Here is a 21017-nt window from a genome sequence, read left to right on the forward strand (position 1 = left end):
TCCTATCAGCAATCAGCCGAGGTTAATGGTGACGGCCCGGGGCTGGTTGATTGGAGCCAGGCTACACATCAGTCAAGACGAACCCGGCGTTGGGCCATATGTCCGACTACAGCTATTCAAGTCCGTCTTCTGCCTGACCACCGCAGGCACGCACATCAAACTGCTCATTCATTCTATCCGAAATCTTTGATTACTCTCCGGCTTGATGAAGACGTTGAACTTGCCTGCGTCCTGATAATGACACGAGCCATCACTCAGGCCGACCTGGTGTGACCCAACCTGTCGGCAGACCACTGTGAGTGTTCTGTACTGAAGGAGCTCAGACAGGCACTTCAGTGTCTGTTCAACCCTCTCAGATAGAAGTGAGTCACAGTTTGACTCTTTGGTCTCTGAGTTGAACCATATGAGTCTTTGCTGTATTTGACCTGTTTGACCACATCTTTGTAAAGTGGAGCTGGTTCCAGGTTCCAGTCACACAGCTGGGTGGCCTAACAAACCTTCTTCTTTCTTTCTTTTGTGTCTCTCTCTCTCTCTCTCTCTCTCTCTCTCTCTCTCTCTCTCTCTCTCTCTCTCTCTCTCTCTCTCTCTCTCTCTCTCGCTCTCTCTCTCTCCCTCTCTCTCCCTCTCTCTCTCTCTCTCTCTCGTTCTTTCTTTATTTCTTCCTGTCTGTCTTCTTCCTTCCTTTCCTCCTTTCTGCCTCTCTATATCACCCTCTCTCTCTGTCTTTCTTTCTGTTTCCTTCCTTTCCTCCTTAACGCCATTCTTCCTTTCTGTCTTACCTTCTGCATTACCTTCTTTTTTTCTTTCTCTCTGTCTCACCTTCTTTGTTTTTTTTCTCTGTTTCTTTTCTTTTCTTTTCTTTCAGATCAAAGGGCTCCCATTCCCTCTCTCCAAAGGGGGAGAAAAAGAAAAGAATTAATACTAATGGTGCTGGGAGCAGAGGAATAAAGCGTCGGGGTAATTACCCAGCAATCACAGCAGCATTCCGCAGCTGAGGGGGGCAGAGATAGGGTCTTGAGCCTAAAGAGCATGGACGTGGATCAACTTGGCCGGCACACACACAGACACACTGAAGCTCACGTACAGCCCGGCTCACACAAGTGCAATCTGTCTTCATGGAACAGCCCCCTGCTCATTCTGCCCTGTGGTCGACCAGGAGCAATCGCTATGAAAACAACGCTCTCTTCGTCCTGCTCGCCGTTCTCTCCGTCATTTTCTGCCCGTCTGCATCCCTTTGTATGTTGTGTGTGTGTGTGTGTGCGTAGGTGTCTAATTGATATGTATGAATGCAGTGGAGGGTCCGTGTGTGAATGACTTTCTGGAGGAATGTGCGGGGAGAGGGGGAGGACGTCTGCTTGTCATGTGTCTAAGTGCGGCCCCCATCGCCTGAACCTGGACCGACTTTCATAATAATCACAGCCTGATTGTGCATGTGTGTGTGGGTGTGCATGTGTGTGCGTGTGTGTGTGTGTGTGCGCGTGTGTGTGTGTGTGTGTGTGCATATTCCTCAGAGAACAGCACTGTATGTACAGAATAAGCCACATGTTACAATGGATGTATAAGGAATTAGAAAAGTGGATGTGGTTTCCTGTTTGTGCATGGATGTGTTCATATGCAAATGTCTTTATGCACATACTCAATCAGCAGGCCTCGTTTATCAGGTTATTTAAATATTTTTGTTCCAGTTATTAAGATTGATTTAAGTTTTTTGGGCCTTTGACTTTCCAGACATTTGACAAAAACATTGTCTAAAACCACAGACAAATTGTGTGAACACTATTTAAATAGAGAATCTTTTACTTAGCAATTCACCTTAACAGCCTTCGTTCTCTTGGGTCGTAGTATAAATACAGATGTATTGCAGCGTATAGAAATAAATCAGGTGGATCTATCGCTGGCACTGCCTCTAAATCTGTTGCTGTATACAGAACGGTTAATAATGTATAAATAATGCTCTGAGATAATAGATTTTTATTAAAAGATAATAATGAGATAAGTTGCGTTGTATTTCATGCAGAATCAAATTTTGCACCGGTAGTTTTAGCCCAATTGCTTAATTCAAATAATACAGTAAACGTTTGCCTCACGTTTGGCTGATGGCAGCTGCACTCATCTGTGGAAGAGCTATAGTCTGGAATTCCCTGGCTCCCTCCGACAGTTTTGTTTGCACGCAGATATTTTCTTTTCAATTTAGTTAAATTTTATGCCACTTTTGTTTCAATTCTTTCATTTGGCACTCTATAAATGAAATTACCTACATGTTATCTGGGCATTTTTTGGTTCAGTTATCCTATCGTGGGAAGAAAAAAAAAATCCCCTTGTAAATTGGTTTTGAAATATTACTTGTTTTTTCTGGAAAGAAGTTTTGAGTTTGACTTTTTTCAAGATCTTTTTTTTTTTGCATTTGACACAGTTTCTCAACTTCGTGTATATGAACACATTTGAGATAAATATGTCTCATCCTGTGTATTTGTGTGCATTGGGTCTGCTTCTCTCTCTGTATGCATCAAATGTATGTCTGTCTGCTTTTGTATTTGTGTTTCTGCATTCAAATGGGAGTATGTGCCTCAACGGACACAGTGCACCTTTGTATTTCTTAATAGCCACTGGTGGTTAAGAGCAAAATGAATGTTGGGGCAGTGGAGAGGAAGTTGCTGTAAGAGTCACAGGTCTCGCTCGTAATCATTGTGAAACCCGTAGAAAACTCTGTCTCATTCAATTGCTCCCACTTTGACATTTCTTTTTCCTCTCGGCTGTTGGGAAGTCGATGACCTATTTAGATTCTTACTGTGCCGGGCCCTTTTTTGGTTTGGAGGTAGGAGGTTTGGTAAAGAACAGCACAGCAGATTTTGACAGACATGCAGGTGCACGTTTTTGGGCAGCTGTACCCAGCCCTCTACTGAAGTCAAGTTTTGTCCAACAGATGAAAAAAAAGAGAAAAATAACTTTATTTGATTTCTTCATCAGAGAGAGAGAGAGAGAGATGTTTCAATGCTTCACAAAAAAAAACAAAAAACAGTTCTCTGACAGAGATAAAGAATGACTTTTGCTTTACCTCGTTTAGAAAAGTGTGGGTGATTTCAGAACCTTCTCGAGCCTCCCTTCCTTTTCTTCCCCTCTCGGGCACCACTCGTCTTATGAAGTCATTGTGATCCGTCGTTCCGGTCGATAACAGATGAGTAATGACGCCTCGAGCAAAGCAGCATGACATCAGGAAGGTCATCTTAGGGGAATTTGGGGAGAGGTGTCATTTGCCGTTTTAAAGGTCTCTCTATGTTCCTTCAGTTTCCCAAGAAGACGACTCAGCGTTCCGAAGAGGTCCGAAGGGAACGTCACGGTTTTGAATAAATGCCGGTTGACTCCTCTCAGTTGCTATGTGTAATTAACATTTTTATGCTAAGCTGGTTATTCAAGGAAACGTTCAGCATGTAGAGTGTGTGTCTGTCTCAATGCTACGAGTCAAAACTCCAGCGCTGCTCTACAAAGTGAAGTATTACATATCAAATAGTTTACTCACTCAAAGTATTTGAGTCTCCTCATGTGGTCGTGTGCCACTGCGCTGCCCTCACACACAGTGGACGCTTAGAAAACAAAAACATACCACAAACCCAACATTTCTCATTTTCAATAAACTCAGGAGTTTTGTGAAAGTTGATATTTTGGCCTGACGTCGAAGTCAGCCACATGGGGGCGCCAGCTTACACAGTATAGATGCATCTGCAGTCCAGCGGTGTTGCTCATGCTGCTCCATCTCTCAGGCAGGGATGGGGAGGCTATGGTGGGAGGTGTTGGTAGAACAGGGGAGGGGGGAATGTATCCACACCCTCCGCACACTGGAAAGGTCACTGTCTTCCCCAAGCCTTGTGACCAAAGTCTGTTTCCCCTTTGAAGATCTGCAGCTGAGCGGAGGAAGTCCTTTATTAACCTGTGAATCAACAAGCTCTGGTGGCAGGAGATGAGAACAGCGTGCAGGTGTACATGTTTACAGTGCACTATTACAGACACAAACACGCGTGCACGCCCCCACACACTCCTTCACAAACATCAAATTCCAAGTTTAATATGTACATGTTTTACTTGGATCGCAGTGTGTGATTGTGGAGTACTTAGTAGCAGCATTAGATTTCCAGTACCTAGTCTCTCATTAGGTTTTTGTTTGACTGTGACCTAGATTCCTCTGGGGAAGTACACACTATGTTACAACACATTGTTCAGTTTGTGGTTATTGTCCCACTGTATGGCTCTGAGTGTGTGTGTGTGTGTGTGTGTGCGTGTGTGCGTGTGTGTGTGTGTGTGTGTGTGTGTGTGTGTGTGTGTGTGTGTGTGTGTGTGTGTGTGTGTGTGTGTGTGTGTGTGTGTGTGTGTGTGTGTGTGTGTGTGTGTGTGTGTGTGTGTGTGTGTGTACATGCACATACGTGTCAGTGCCGGGATCTTTGGTTTTTACAACTATCATATTTTCAGAGGCAATGACAAGCGCAGAGTAACGAGTTGCCTTTCGGAAAGGGCGACCAATTATTGTTTGGATATTTTTAATGTTCCAAAAGCGTTTGTTAAAAATACAAATGATTGTATTTATATGGTGGTCATATACCACGCTGGTCTCCTTTTGTGTTCGGCAGAAATGATTCTTCTGGAGGCCACAGAGTTCTGGGTCTTAGTTTGGATGGAAGACTGACGGGTCAGCCTGGTTTGTGGTTCTGCCGTTTTTAGATCACAATTTTTCGTCGGAGGGACAAAGGGCCTGATACCATTTCCCTAAGTCCTCTCCCACTGCGTTAGAGCTCAGCTTGTCCCAATCACGATCATACAACACAGACTTGTGACCACAGCGAGGCTCACATTGGGTTCATAAGCCCAGTAAACAGAGAAGGGAAATGGTTTTGTTGGCAGCTATTAACTTCTTAACCTGACATTAATTCTGTTTAGCTTTTGACATCCCCCTACTTCACTGTAAAGATGTCCCTCTTATTTCAGAGATAATAAATACCATTTCTTCAAGTTTTGTTCCACCAATTAACTGTCCAATCCCCCCCCCCCCCTGATTTCAATAACTAATTAACAAATTTTAAATCGTATTGTAATCCATTTTCGTTCCCATATTTTAACATGCACAATATTAGTTTTCATGTCAGTACAACAAGGATTTCTAAAATCATAGTTGAAATGTCCCCTCTGTCCTTTTTTATTGTTTTACCCCAACTGATGACTTTTCGGGTAGGCTGCTTTCAGACATTCAGTGACATTCTCCAAAAGGGCTGAATGTGTGAACGCAAATAAGAGCCTACGGGACTTTCAGTGGACTTCCTCCAGCCAGCCCTGTAGAGACAATCTGGCAGAATGTCTGACTGAGCCGATGTGAGAACGCAGTAGGGCACGCTCTGCAGGATTGAGAGTGGACGCATTGATGACGTTTGCAACAAGCCACACAAAAAGAATAACGAAAGCAAATATATCTGCATAAATAATCAGTGCCACACGTTCAAGGCACTGAAATACATGTAAGAGAGGTTTTGGGGATAAGAACCGACGCCAGTGTCCAATGGGCTGCAAACATTTGTGATCATGCAGTGGATTTAATACGTTACATCCTGCCTCCTGCTTGCTGCACCCCTCTCATCTGAATGCTCATATCTGAAAACAGCTTCAGTCAACTATTAACCTGCAAAATCTTGTAATGTTTAAAAATCACTAGTCACTACAGCATCTAAAATCTCCACTGAATTTTGTAGCTGTACCGTTCGAGTCAAGGTCAGTGGAAGGTAACTGTGCATCAACACTCAGGGGAACCTGGTCCCGTCCTATCAGCTGGTTGATAAAGTTATCGCAGTCAAAACAGCGTGGTTGTAAACAGTGGGGAGCCACATGTGTGGGAGATGACTGAGGACGACGTCATCATTTCTCAAGAGGACACACACACACACACACTGAGACAGGCAGTCCACACACCGCAGTGCCTGGCCCATAGAGTCATGGTAGCTGCCTATCGTAGGTGGTCTGCTTCAGTGGGAGGTGTGTGTGGTTGCAGAGTGGGATGACATATACACAGCGGTTTAATGATAAAAGCTTCTGTGTGTGTGTGTGTGTGTGTGTGTGTACAAGTGTGTGTGTGAGAGAGACAGAGAGACGCAGGAGGATAGTTGGAGTTAGCCTCATGCACTGGGAGATAAAATGAATGACCGTCCTCATCATAACAACCAAGCTACTGGGGAGGGCCCCCTTGCTCTCAGGAAAAAAAAAGGAAAAGGAAAGACGTGCAGCTGCCCCGCGCCTCGCCTGTCCACAAAAGGCATTTCTCTTCTGAGAGAGTGTTTTGACTTTGAGAATTCTGACAGAATTCCTCGCCCTCGCTCCCATATCCGCGTCTCACGTGACTCCTTCTCACCCGCCGGCTGCGAGGGTTTAACGCCGTGTTTTCTCTGCACAATTTCACAGAAGGCCGAGCGACGGAGCTAAATATTTCATCCAGTGGTTGTTGTTTTGCATGAGGAGGCCAAAGCAAACTTGGGCCGGGTGAAGAATGTAATCATTTATCTAAGACCAGAGGCGACGTGCTCGATCTGACCTGAACCAGGGCTCTGTGGTGCCCACGGGGACAGGGAGCAAGAGGATATGCTTGAACACAAATGTATATGTTTTGGTGCGTATTTAGAAAAAAACAAGGTACGACAAGCTGCCGAGCTGCTAACTGATATTTGTTTGTACTTCCTTCTGTGTTTACTGTTTGTTGAGATATGCGCGTTGCAGCGTCTGCCTAGCGTGTTCTGCGGGGGGGGTTTCACTTGTGCTTGATGAGGTGGAGATGGTGAATGTTATAATACGTGAAGCTTTAGCCTGCAAGTGCCCACTGCCCCTCGGAAAATAAATCATCAGCCCACTTACTTACACTAAAGAAACATAGGAGAATAAATCAAGTAGCCCATATAACCCTCGCCTCTTTCAGTTCCTCTCACTCAGTCTCTGCCCTAAAACTCCATCTTACACACCCATGGCAATAATGAACTGCTGGGAATTTTATCTGACTTTGGTAGTGTGAAGCTTTCCCATCATTCCCTGAAGGGTTTAATGTCCCTCTATCGCTTGTGAGTCGACCAATCAGAGCCTTCAGCCTGGTTGTGTAATGACTGTCATTAACCTATCAAGATCTGCCGTAGGGTTCTGGTACTGATACTTTTTTCCCACCCCCTCCTGCCGCTTTCCCTCCATTTCTAAAAACCAAGAAGTCCTTGTTCTTGCCCTCCGGGGAGCAGAGAACACCAAAGTCTACAGTCTAATTGGATTCATTTGTAAAATAGCTGTGGAGATTTGGACATTATCTATCTATGTACCCATGACTGGAATGCAGCTTATTCTCTCCATTGGAGTTTTTTTTTTACCCCCGTCACCATTTCAGTTAAAATGTGGTCTCTTGATGCCCTGAAGTGCTTTCCCTTGTTTTTATTGGATTCTCATGTTCATTAAATAATGAATTCTTCGGTGCATGTGTCTCTCTTTTGCACAGCACAGTCCCGGATCTGAGAAAGGATCAGTTGGGTCAAATATGGTATTAATGTTTCGCAGCGGTGAGTGAATGGTGCTTTGTCTGTTTGTGGAAACCAATGAGGAAGTCTGAGGAAATGCTCTGTGCAGGAATCTCAGGGGGTCTATCAACTTTTCAAACTACGCTTTCTTTTTAATCCATATTATATTAACTCATCATTTAAAGGAATATAGAGTTTGCTTATGGTGGTTACGATAAGACACAAGCAGGACAGCATGTCAGCATGTCCTGTCACCACTTGTGTTGTCCCTTTGTGAGTCCATTTGACAACATTATGAATGCAACATGTGAGATCTTTTATATTGTAGAAATCAGAAACTTCAGGGTTCAGTGAAGAAAACAACTGACAAATCCTTTTTGATGTGGAGTTAAGGTACAGAGAGACGTGTTTTGGTTTCACGACTCAGTATCTGGTATGTCCAATATTTTCATGTTGCCACGTGGTCGGTGGACATGTGGACGGATCGCAATGCTGGCAAACTCCTGGAAATGCCATCTTGACCGATGGACACAGCTTTTTCAATGGTGTAAATATTCTTATTTTGTTGATGTGCTCTGCTCTAGTGACGTCTATTGCACATCTGTCCATTGAAGGTTCAGGGGAAAAGGATGTACAGATTGTCAAACATTATGAGGCAACTTGTAATTTGTGAATATGGGGCTGTGCAAATAAAATTGGATTTGGTTTAATTTGACTGCACGCTCCCTCACGGCTAACAACATCTGTGACTTTGTAACGTCTGACGTAAAGTTGACGTCTTGTAGCGGCCTTTTATTGTGACCAGGCCGAGACGCACCTGAAAGTGGGAGTGCTCTCTAACATGAATTTAAACAAATTTGCTAATGAAATTTAAGAGAAATAAGCTATTGTGTGCTACAAAAATGACTACATCTTTATTTTAACTCCTAGACTTTCATTGCTTTGCACTGTGTTCTATTCCAGCTGCATCTGCTAGTGTTTTGCCTGGTATAGCTCGGGGCATTTGGCAGTTTTTTGCGTGTGTGTTATAGTGTGTGTCCTTGTGTGTCTGGGTATTTGTCTTTGTGTACGTTTGTGTTCTGTTTTGCAAATGATCATCAGATAAAGGTTGTTGAGCACCACAACTGGCTATTACACCACCACTTCAGCGACATGAGGTTAGCCACAGAGAGGCAGATGCAGAGACTCAGAGCTCTCTTTTAACGACCTCTGTGCACGGATTAAGGCCCACGGTGCAAGTGCACTCAGAGCGGGTCCAGATCCACTTCTGCCAGTTTAACGTCTTAGAAAAGGTTTTGTGCTAAGTCTCATACTACAGTGCAATCACTTTGCACTGCTCAAGATAGCAATACGCCTGAGAACACATCCTTTAAGCCCAACACGCCCATGGGCACTTTGCTGCATCGTGGGCTCTGGATGGAAAATGACAACTGCGTCGGTCTGAAATCAGCAAAGACACTTGTTTTGCACTTGTGCCCTTTGTGGGCTGAAGCTGTTACAGTTTACCAGTGTTTTGTCAGACTGTCCAGTGTTTAAACTGCTGATGTGGGTAAAAAAAGCATTGAAACAAAAATTCTGTTTATGCTTAAGAAAGCCATCTTAATCTGGTCGAAATCTTAATACCACAACATGAGAAAAAAATGGAACAGTACAGGACATTACTGGAAACAATCTTGAAAGCGTGTGCCAATCGTGATGATTTAAAAAGAGCAAATAAACAACAAACAAAAGAACAAAGCTGTCATAGCTGATAGAAACTCAGTAGGTTGATGCAGCCCTGCTTCCTGCTTCTTCCCCAGAGGCTTGGTCGTTTACACCCTGCCACCAAGCTTTCGACTTAGAAGAAGAATTAACTTCTTCTTTCCTCATGAATCCATCCATAATTGTTTTTACGCGAGCTATACAGTGGAGGCTTTCATTGCTGCTCATCTTTGAGATGCCCAGCCAGAGTGGAAGACATTACAGCAGGAAATTGAAGAATGCAGCCAGAGGCTGAGCGCACTGTTCACGGTCTAGGTTCATCTTCTTGATGAATCAGTGGCCAATGCAAAAATTTCTGTTTGTGGCCCTCCGTGATTCTTTTACTCTTTGGGATTGTTTTGTGCTTGTTTCACATCAACATGCTGCTAATCGTGTTCTCTGTCCTTCTTTCTCCAGATTGAGAACCTGCTGGAGCAGTTAAAGGATAAAGACAAACAGCTGGCTGGGTTGAGGGAAAGGGTCCAGGGCCTGCAAACCGACTCCAGTAACACAGACACAGCCCTGACCACACTGGAGGAGGCTTTATCAGAAAAGGTACAGAACAAAGTGAGGGATGGTGGGGGGGGATCATTGCTCTGTTGTTGAATGCATGGTGTGTGAGCAAAGCTGTTGATGGAGAGGCTGAAACTTGTTTGTCAGATGTTGACAATAAAAACTCACAAAGAAACCATTAGACCACCACTTGGCCTGGAAAGGTATGGAAATTCTTACGCATTGGGGCACACTTGTCTTTCAGGAAGCTGGTCTATGGCGCACAGCTTAATTAAGTTGCATGCTTTGCTATGACTCACTGCCATAATTTACAGACACAGCCCTCTAATTTATAGACCTTGGACCACACTAGATGAGGTCCTGTCTGAAAAACAGAAAGGGGGAGATGGAGGCACAGGAAGAAGGGAGGTCTAAGGTGAACATAGACAGAGGATTAGTCCCTGTCTCTAGCTGCGCTGAATGATCTATAGAATAAGAGGAGGATAGAAGTTTCTGAAAGGGGGAGGGAGGGGAAAATGGAAAAGCCGAATGGCAGAAGAGGCACAGCTCTGATGGAAGAGGTGGCCTCAGAATTAAGGGAGGCAGAGGTCAAGGAATGCAAGGGTGGAGACAGAGTAAAAAATGAGTGACTTCTGCAAAGGCATATGGAAGAGGAAGAGAAAAAACAGAGCCGGAGCGAGAAATACATTTACAAAGACACAGACGGATTGAAATTCAATTCAGCCACAAACTCATATTGGAAAACATGAAGCAACTGTCAGATAGAGAGAGAGATAATGCAGACACGGTGTGATGTTACTTCTCAGAGGGGATATGTACATTCCAAGTCCAAAGATATTTTAATAATATCCAGTTTCCTTCTTTATCAATTGGATTTATTCTATACTTTATTTTTAAATTTGATAATACTCTGCAGGTATAAGCACAAGTCTGTTAGTGGCTTTATGCATAAGAAGATGAATTGCAGCGAAAAAACCATAGAGCTAAACGAGCCTGTGGTTCAAGGTGAAGTAAGACTTGCTCCACATGGGCGGATGGGTGAGTGAATGGATTGGATGTTGGTCGTAAACATTCTGTGTTTGTTGTTTTCTGGCAACGCGAGGGAGCAGCTGGTCTCCATAAAGCCTCACCTCAACACTACTGAGCTATAGCACGCCGCCACAAACACTGGAAGATGAATGGCCGGTTTGGTGTTTTGTTTTCAGGAAAATGCACCGCGTTTAATCGCACAGGTCACTTACCCAATAAAAACCCCGTCGATTTTACTGTATTCCTGAGGAAGTAAGTTACTTTCGAGAAGTTGGAATGCTGACGCAAATTCCTGCTTTGAATAATGGTGGTTTTTTCCTTTTTTTCCCCCTCGTCTACACAAGCCTTTGGCGATGTGTTTATGGATTTGCTCTCATGGTTACAGGGTGCCAGCGATTTCTAATTGAAGACAGGCTCGAACGCAGGACAGGTTTGATGTTGCATTGTACTGACCATGACCGTGGAGATGTCAAGCCCAAGTCTGCGAGTGTACACACGCTACCTTGAACTGACTGGCATGATTTCAGAGTGGCTCCATCTTGCTTTGCTTTGTTGCATGTTCAAAGTTGTTGGTACTGCAGTCTAAAAAATGATTGCAGTGCAGGCTAAAAATGGTTCCCATTCACATGTTTGTTTGTACTGGAGGCTAAAAGATGGATGCTGGTTTACATTTTGTTAGCACTGGCTGCTGGTTTAGAGTTTGGAGAGTTCCCTCTTTGGACAGATGTGCATGTCCAACAGCACTGGGCTGGAAACAGGGCTGCCCCAGTTTCATGTGGTCCAATGTACACACACTGTATATGTGTACTTTTATGCTTTTGGATTTGTTATTGCATATTCCTGTTTATAACAATAGGTTAAGTTGTCTGTCAAGTGTGTTTTCATGTTAGGGAAGGAAGGAAAGTATTCAGAATGAACTCTCCATGATAGAAAACTTGCATGAAGCATTTGCAAAGCAATTTGTAAGGGTTTGGGTCAGAGTGTTTTGTTTGAAGCTGTTTTAAAGGCATAGAGAATGTCAAGAAAATCCAAAACTCAACCTCTCTTGGTTATACACAAATGAAATAGGAAAACAGTTACTCCTGACTGGAGGTGCAAAAGAAAAGGAGGGAGTCATTTGCGCAGTCTGATGAAGTTGTTCCCCGAGGCGACACAGTAGTTCTTAAAGGCATTTTAACTTAAAGTCTGTAAAGTCGATACGATATCGGTGCTGAGTCGGCCAACAGCGCCTCCTTATGAGAAGTACTTTACCGCTGCATGTGTGTATTTATCGCTGCCTTGTTAGGCTATTTGTTCCTCTGTTTGTGTTGGATTTCATTTTATTCAATTACACTGAATAAATATAACATTCAATCAGGAATGGTGCTCACATCATTCTATTAATAGACTGGATGTTGGCTGATTTGTGTTTTGCTGTGTTTACATCATGACTGACACAGTATGAAGAATTTTATTTAACTTAAATTGATCTAAATTTGTTTTGTTGCTAACAGACTTTGAAATCAATAGCATAATGGCTCAATAAACTGTTTATGCCTTTTTGTGTGTCGGCCCGTTTGTTTTCCCAGAAACCACTTCTGATGCTGGCCACATATAATTCAGCTGGTGATGAGGAGAACATTGGCGAGCTTCTCAGACATTGTGGTCAACGCAGGGTGTGTGTAATGTGTTTACAAGAGCGAGTGTGTGTGTTGCTAATCACACACCCTGTCACAAACCTGCTCTTGGAGCCAGTCGCTAGCCACAGTGCTGTGGTTCTAATTAACAGGCCGGGGCATTGTGCCCGTGCCGAGCCCTGCTCTTTGGTGTGTGTGTGTGTATGTGTGTGTGTGCGTGTCTGTGTTTGTTTGCGCGCCTGACTGTGATGTTATATGTGTGTTTTGTGTTGAGTTTACGTGTGTGCTCCACACTTAAGCCTTATACAGGCAGGTTTTATTATCACATTCTGCTCTCATTCCCTTAACCCCAAACATCCTCGAGATATTTCATAACGTGGGGAAAACACCCAGGACCCATTAGCCACGTGGTCTCTCACCCCCTCTTTCTCTCTCTCTCTCTCTCTCTCTCTCTCTCTCTCTCTCTCTCTCTCTCTCTCTCTCTCTCTCTCTCTCTCTCTCTCTCTCTCTCTCTCTCGCTTGCCCTCTTTTCCAAAAGCAGTGTGTAACTGTGCCAGGTCTAGTTAGTGGTTGTATTTGTCCAATAACCCCGGGGTTTATAGCTGCCAATCATGCAGCGATGCCACATCGTAAAGCCTTGTTGCTGAGCTGTACTGTGTGCCTGAATAAACACCTGAATAAACACCTTGATAATCACTTCAGTCCACACCTTAACGCACACACGTACATCTTAGCACACGCATCTACTACACACACCTTGCGTGCTCCGCCACCCATGGTGTGGACGCGGCCTCCGGCCAATGCCCAGAGCCGGGGTTCTCCTGCTGTCTGATGTGATTAGAGGATAGAGAAAAATTACGATGCAAACATTCCAGCCTGGTTTATCAGGAGGCAACGTGGAGTTGTTGGGAAATGATCTACAGTGCTGTCCAATCCACTCCCCATAAATCTGTCTCTGTCCCTCAACCCTTCCATTCCTTCTCTCTCTCTCTTCCACTTGGCTCTGACCTCCTTGGGTCCCATTGTTATTTATTATAGTTGGCACATTATATCTATAAGTATATCTGCATAATGTTATATTTTATTTATGACAGCCATTTATGAGTTTGTCTTTGGCTGCTCTTTGCAAAGCATGATGTTGAGCCTATTCAGCAAGAGACTGTCCCAAATTTTTCAATAATGATAGGGAGGAACTGTAATCACACAGGGCTGACAATCTGTTGCACGTTGGAAGCCGAACAAGTTCCATTTTATATCATTTCATGAATGTGGACAAGCCTTTGCGTAGATAATAGCCATCAAGGCCTTTACTGTATTCTTAATCATGCTTCTCGCCAAACTCTCTTTTTTCCGTGTTCTTTTACAATCTCAGGAGCGAGTGATTGAGAGCCTCCGGGAGCAGAGAGAGCGGGAGGACAGGGTCCGGCTGGAGGATTTGGAGAAGATGAGGAGGGAGAACCAGGAGTTAAAGGACAAACTCGCGGCCCTGCAGCCTCCAAAACTGTTGCAGAGCCAGACCACAAACCCCAGCCTGACCCAAAACCAGAGACCTGATGGAGAGGTCAGTGTGGAATGTTCTGATGCAGTCACAGTATCGCAGGCAGGGAGGTTGAGTAGATATCGAAAAAAAGGTGTGTGAGGGTGTAGTCTCTAAGTGTAAAAAATACTAAAAAAATACTTTTATCGGAAATATGCAAAACTCTTTTCCATCATGAGGCTTTGTAATAATTTTTTTTTATGGTAGAAAAATAATTACCTTTTACAAGCACTCCGCAGTGGTTGTAATATGCTACTTGTACCCTGTATTTACACTTCTTACATCTATAGAAATAGTAATTCCACTCTCTTACCTCCCGGTGAGCATCCACAATATTGTTAGCCACCCCCCTATAGCAAAGGGCCTGCCTGCACTTTGTCCCGAGGGAAGAAGGGATGAATTAAGAGAGAGTGATTTATGGACGTAAAAGATCCCTCCATCCCCGCTCAGGTTCCAAGTCAGAGGCCTTGCTGTCTTTTCTCTTTCTTTTCCCTCTCCCAGGCTTACAAGCCAGGACAGACCCTCGCCCTGCCAGAATTTATGAGAATGTTTTCTTTTATTCTCACAGAAAGCGCACACACACACACACACACACACGCACACACAAACACGTCTCATTCCTGTGAAATGATATCTTGTTGAACGTTGACGCGGAACCACATGAAAGGGATGGCAGCTCAGAAACTCTTTGTAGCGAGCAGCTTCACACTGCGACAGAAGTGTTGCCATAGTTTGGCCGCTCTCTTTACTCGGCCGCAATCAGACCTGTTAAAATAGTAAATTTACTAATTCATCAGGAAGACGGTGGATAATTGGGGGCTCATGTCTTTGATTGTGTTTGTGTGTGTTCACGTGTTTCTCTCCGTACACCTGTGAATGTGTGCCAGCGCCAACACAACTGTTGATGATTGTGCGTTGCAGACGAGTGTGAGTGTCGGCATGTGTTTTGAGTGTGGTGCTGTGTTTGCAGTGCAGTGTATTGTGGCAGGTTGTGAGGCTCTGGATCAATACATTGGAGATGGGGAGCTTAACCAGACAGGAAGCAAATCTAGGTTTAGCAAACTTTAATGCTCAAATCTGTCAAGGAAGATTAGCTTACAAAGGCGAGAAGAAAGTTGCAGTGACTGAGTTAACATTTACTTAAACGACATAGCTGATCTAATAGTTCGCTGATTTAGCTATAGAATGTAATTGGAAATATATTTTACTGATAATTTCCTCCAGTCGTAGAGCTATATGCTACAGTGAGTAATCAAGTATGCATACCACCAGAAGAGGACATACCACCACCAATTCAATAAAGCAAAGTTATTAAATTACAGGCACTTATAGAAATCAGTCCGCTAAAAAAGGCCAGATTTTATTCTTCAAAATCCCCAATTTTTCCCTTTGAAAACTGAAAAAATAGAGATACCTATTTACTGACACACACCACATCTTTCCAAGTTTCGTGGTAATCAGTCCTGTAGTTTTTGTGTTATCTTGCTTAAAAAAACAAACCAAACATAAAACAAACGGACAGGGGTGAAAACGTAACCTCCTCTGGCGAAGAAAAAAAGAACAGATAACTACTTCCAGTCGCCGCAGAGCTTAAAATGACCGCTGCTTAGAGTCCCCAGTGACCCAATCTGATACTGCTGCATGTATTGTTAATACTGCAGCAACAGTCAGACTCCAAACTCCACTACATTATGCACAGCAAAAAGCCACAATCCAAGGTGACGGGAATCCAACACAAATACAAATTAAAATGACAATCAAATAATACAAATGAAAAGACAGTTCCAAGCTATGGTCAAGCCTCACTCTTCGCCGCAGCCACCGCCACCCTCGGCCTCCCGGAGATTTGCTGCCTCGTCACTCTGAAGGCTCTGTGGTCACTCAGCTCCATCAAGGTGGTGGAATGAACTCCCAGGCAAAGTCAGGAATGCAGACATACAGTTCATCTTCCACCACAGACTGAAATCCTACGCTGTCAGATTATACCTCTGCACCGCACACTAGCACTTCTTCACATTTCTAGGAATAACAAAAACCAAAATAAACAAAGATAAAAAAAAAAAAATCACCAACCGTAGCATGTACTGTGGTTTTGAACACATTTTTTCTTTTCCTTTCTTGAGGTATGCGCCTATCAAGTATGAATGCACATACTGTAAATTGCTTTGGACAAAAGTGTCTGTGAATTGGATGTGATGTAATTGTGGTGAAACAGCACAAAAGGAAAAACTGAGGTATTTAGGAATTCTTTATCAAAGACAATGATTCATTCAGAAACTATGCAGCAAAATGTGTTTGATATTAAAATGACGAATTGTCAAGCCAATTCGCTGAATTCTTCTTCTTAGGGTGGATTCAGGTAATCTAGGACTTTCTTTGCAATTTTATATTTCTACTACATATTCCGATATCTGTTTTACACAATAGAACAAAATATCAAACCTTTCTGTAATCCTTAAGATGTTTTCTAACCAAATCATAAGAAAGACTGGAGATATCTTACTCAGAGGAGACATGACGCAGCTTCTACTGGTCTCTGTGCCAAAAAATCATATGTATTTGATTATCTGGGACACATTGTATTATCCTTTGAAAAAGCCTATGTCACCTTTTTCTATGAATGTAAAGCTTAATATATATATTTTTTAAAAGCAACGTAAAAAATTATTTCGAAAATGAATGAGCCAATGTAAATTATTCATAGAAATTTCATTTATTCATATAAATGTGTAAAATAAATATATTTTTTTGCAAAGACTAGCATCTTAAATAAAGAAACTATGAGATTTATTTAAAACATTTAATTGAAGGTGTATCATAAAAAAAAAAATCTAAAGCCAAAATAACAAAAACAGTTTATTCGTTCTGTAATTTTTCTTATTGGAGCAAACAGTTCTTGCAGGTGAGAGACCATAATCATTGATCACCTCATTGTGACATCACCCAAATGAACTCACGTGATGTCCATGCAAAACCTATAGTTAAAGTCCTGTTGACTAATGTCCGAATGTTTAGTGACGTTTCTTATACCCTGCATAGTGCAGTCGTTGTTTCCCACAATGCATTCTGAAAAGTAGTGTGCAACAGCCCAACATGTCGTACAAATGTAAATAACAATCAGAGCAGTGCATCACACCACAAATTGTGGCAAACACTTTTATTTCTACATTTATCATGCAATTCACCATGTTTTGTTTTACCTGAAAGAATTATTACTTTAGTGTAAACTCCCTTAAAATACATTGTAAATTTGTGGGATTTTTATTCTGGTTTTTCTTCATAATCCTGTGTAAATGACGTGATTACATCTGCAGAGAAAATGATTCGAGAAGTGTTCTTCTGCCTATGAACTCTAATCACTACAGGGTGCTCTTCAGAGAAGTCCCTGTATAGTGAGTAGGCGGTCGTGAGGCAGTGGGAGATTTTGGACACAACCACTTTCAGGGTTTGAGAAAAACATTCCTTTTGTAACCTCCAACACAGGCCTCACATACAGTAAATTACCATTTATCTAAAAGATGTGTAAGAAATTCCTTCATTAAACATTAATCAAAAGTACTTCCCCCCAGAAAACATAAATCATTTTGCCTGACAACACTGATATGTTGCCATTTGCCTCTCAGGCAGATGTGGAGTGTTTGCCATCAGGCCTTGTACACACACAGTGGCCCTCTCACTGTATCTGCAGATGTTTGTATTACTGACTCAGTCAAGCTGTTAGCAGAGCTTTTTATCTTGACCCCAGAGCTCCACTGCATCATCATCCTCTTCCCATAAAACCGTATTTGTTGATTCCGAGGGTTAATAAAGGACGTCTGGAACTAAGCATCGGCTCTTCAAAGAGAAAAACCGTAAAGAACCTCAGGGAAGACGGTGACCTTTTCCAAAGAGGGTGAGTTTAGAGTGGCGAGGACTCTCCACACCTCAAATGACTCCTGAGTTCTATTCAAAAGACAGTTTAGTCTTTTTTAAACCAGTTTTTGTTTTACCTTCTGTTTTTATTTTTTGTTACCTTTTTCCTATTTCTTTTTTTTTAAGATAATACAAAGATAAGAAGAATCAGACTCATTGAATCATCAGAATCATTGATCTTTGAACTGACAGAGTTAGAACAATGAGATTGAATGCAGTCATATCTAAAACATAAAGTGACAGAATACACCTTTAGAGGTGAATGGTGTTTGTGTAAAAACTTCCCAGCCTCAGCATTGCTGGGTTTTCTCTGACCAGTAGTTAAATAATCCAATGCAGAGTCTGGTGGCCACACATATTTAACTTATTTGTAATATTTACACTTCAGAGAAATTCCTAGGAATGATAATAATAATTTCTCTGACCATATATGTAACCGTATCTTTACTGGCCTTCCCCCTCCTGTCATAATATCACAAATTCCTGCTGAACCCGCCGTCCTTGCAGCCCCTGCGTTCTGCCCGTGTGTGCGTGTTTCCCACTGTAAGAACATAACAAACTCGGTCCCACTTAGGGCTAATGCATTTTGGGCTCTCTGAGATTGGCCTTGATGTGTGTGGATGAGTGTGTGGGGTTAGGTGTGGAGGTAATGGGGTGAGGATGAGGTCAACAATGATTCTGCTTGCTATTCCCTCCCTCCCACCGGATTTTGTGCAGCCATGTTTAGGTGGGTACACGCACAGTGATGAGCGTTGCAGGCTCTTTAAGGTCATATGCTATGAGGTATTACTGTAGACAGGTCATAGTCAAACTGATCTCAAAGCCAAACTCCTTCGTCTTAGGGTGAGTTAGCCTCGGGGGGGCTACAGCCATTATTTTGGACCTCCAGACGGCGGCGGGGATATCTTCCATTCATCGTACACCTTTTACGTTGTGGTCGATCATTTCCCCACAAAAAAAGAGAGCTAGGTGCTTTAGTTCCAGATGACATGTTGGCAGGTAGCTGATTTATTTCAGTCACTGTATTCAACTGCTTTTTCTCTTCACACAAACTGTTTACCTGCTTTAACTAGAAACTGGACCACAAGGCTTCCAGTCACAAAATCATGTCCCTGGCCTAAAGATTCTGCAGATTCTCATGCAAAATATGTTCATAGAGTTTATAGTCAAGCTCCATAGACACACATGCTTTACGTTCGTAGAGCATAACTTGCATCCTCAAATGTGTGAGCAGAACACATGCAAGAGTCCACAATAATAGAATCCTTGACACGTATTTTACACATTTACAGATGTAAAGTTACATCATAATGCATGTAAAGAGATATATCAATAATTTATATTGCCACAGCCATATATTTTCATATGCAGGGGAAAACTTGTGCATTGTGTTCATTTGATAGCTTTGCCATAAGTCATTTGTTCAGACTGGCAAGATGTAATAGTTAACAGACACTCCTTATTTCTTTTGTAATGGCACACTCATGTAGAGCTACTTGTACTGTCCCGGATTTATGTAGACCTGACAATAAATTATCCAGTGTGTGTGAGTGTGTGTGTGTGTGTGTGTGTGTGTGTGTGTGTGTGTGTGTGTGTGTGTGTGTGTGTGTGTGTGTGTGTGTGTGTGTGTGTGTGTGTGTGTGTGTGTGTGTGTGTGTGTGTGTGTGTGTGTGTGTGTGTGTGTGTGTGTGTGTGTGTGTGTGTGTGTGCACTTGATGATGTTTAAACACGTGGCCGCCGCTGTCTCAACAAGTTAAACAATCTTCACAAACACAGCAGACGGAGAGGTAGAGACCAAGAGAAAGAGGCAGAGGAAGATAATTCTAGGTTACCAACTTCCTCTGGGATATTTTTTCTCAGAGAAGAAAGAATTCATCAGTGTGTGTGTGTGTTTTTTTACTTAGAAGGAAAAAAAAGGTCTGTTTGGTGGTCTCATAAATTCGCAGCCAAACAGAGGGAGACAGTAATTTTATAATGATAATGACTGAACTCAAAACTCCACATGAAGGACGCCCCCGGGGAGGCAACTGATAGAAGCAAACCACAGAAAAGCAGGCATCAGACAAGAGGGAGCAGAGTGGGGGGGTGATGAAGGGATGAGAGCGGATGAGGTAACAGATTGGTTCTGCTTCAGCTAGATTGTGACCCTAACCACATATGCACAACTTACCTTTTCCTTAAGGTTGTAAAGCTTTTCATGGGATATGATATCACGTCTGACCCTGTGTGAGTGTCAGTGTCCAACCGCTCACTCCGAGGGGATGTTTGAGATCATTTACCCAACAGTACATGGTTCTCATGCTATAGTCTCACTCTCCATCTGTCATATGTTGTTGTGTTAACTTCCAGGTGCCAGCCAGAGTAGACGGCCACCCAGCTGTAAGCCCAACGGTATGCTCTTTGACATTGTATGCCTCTAGTTTGTTTGTGCTTGCATGTACTTTGTGTGTGTGTGTGTGTGTGTGTGTGTGTGTGCATGCAGAGGCCATCTTAGGACATCTCAAGCTCAGTTTGTCCGGCTCTGCTCTCTCTTGCCAGATTTGGCTTAACTTTAATCAGTCTGAGCTGCACTTTGTTCTGCCCAGCTCAACACGCATCAGCCCCGTCTGTCCTTATGGCCATTTCCAGCCATATTTTGTCATTTGTATATTTACTTGTTCAGTCTCAGCTGCATCGAAGGTGCCAGCCTGAGTCTGGGCAGCTCACATGTAAGCAATTTCGCAAGCGAATGTGTTTAATGTGTTTGTATAATGCTTTTCCTCATTTGTATTATACTCTGCTGCAGTCTTAATTGGCTGTAGTCTCAGCACTTTAAATAAACAGTACTGTATTTATGGAGGGTACAGCTGTATGATTATGGTGCTCATTTTTATGTAGGGTTGGTAATTTATTTCTGAAACACATTTTATCTAAATTGTTAAAAAAAAGCAAAAAGCTCATAACATTCATTAATCATTACATTCTGAACAAAAGCAATGATATCCGTACCTGTCTGTCACTAAACGACCTTCCTGCTTCTGCAACAACAGCAACAAAAGAGTGAGAGATGGAGCAGCTGGGTGCAGCAGGCAGAGGCAGGAAGTGACGTATTAACTCCGCTGCAGGGATCACATGGTTTTATTTACAACACACATGACCATCGTCGGCAAACTC

General features: G+C 42.8%; 1 pseudogene; it reads left to right on the top strand.

The window, feature by feature from the left end:
- LOC133005553 (ERC protein 2-like) overlaps positions 1-21017 on the top strand; it is a 108613-nt pseudogene that overhangs the window by 38266 nt on the left and 49330 nt on the right.

Source organism: Limanda limanda, chromosome 7 (assembly GCF_963576545.1).
Source record: "Limanda limanda chromosome 7, fLimLim1.1, whole genome shotgun sequence".
Taxonomy (NCBI): Eukaryota; Metazoa; Chordata; class Actinopteri; order Pleuronectiformes; family Pleuronectidae; genus Limanda; species Limanda limanda.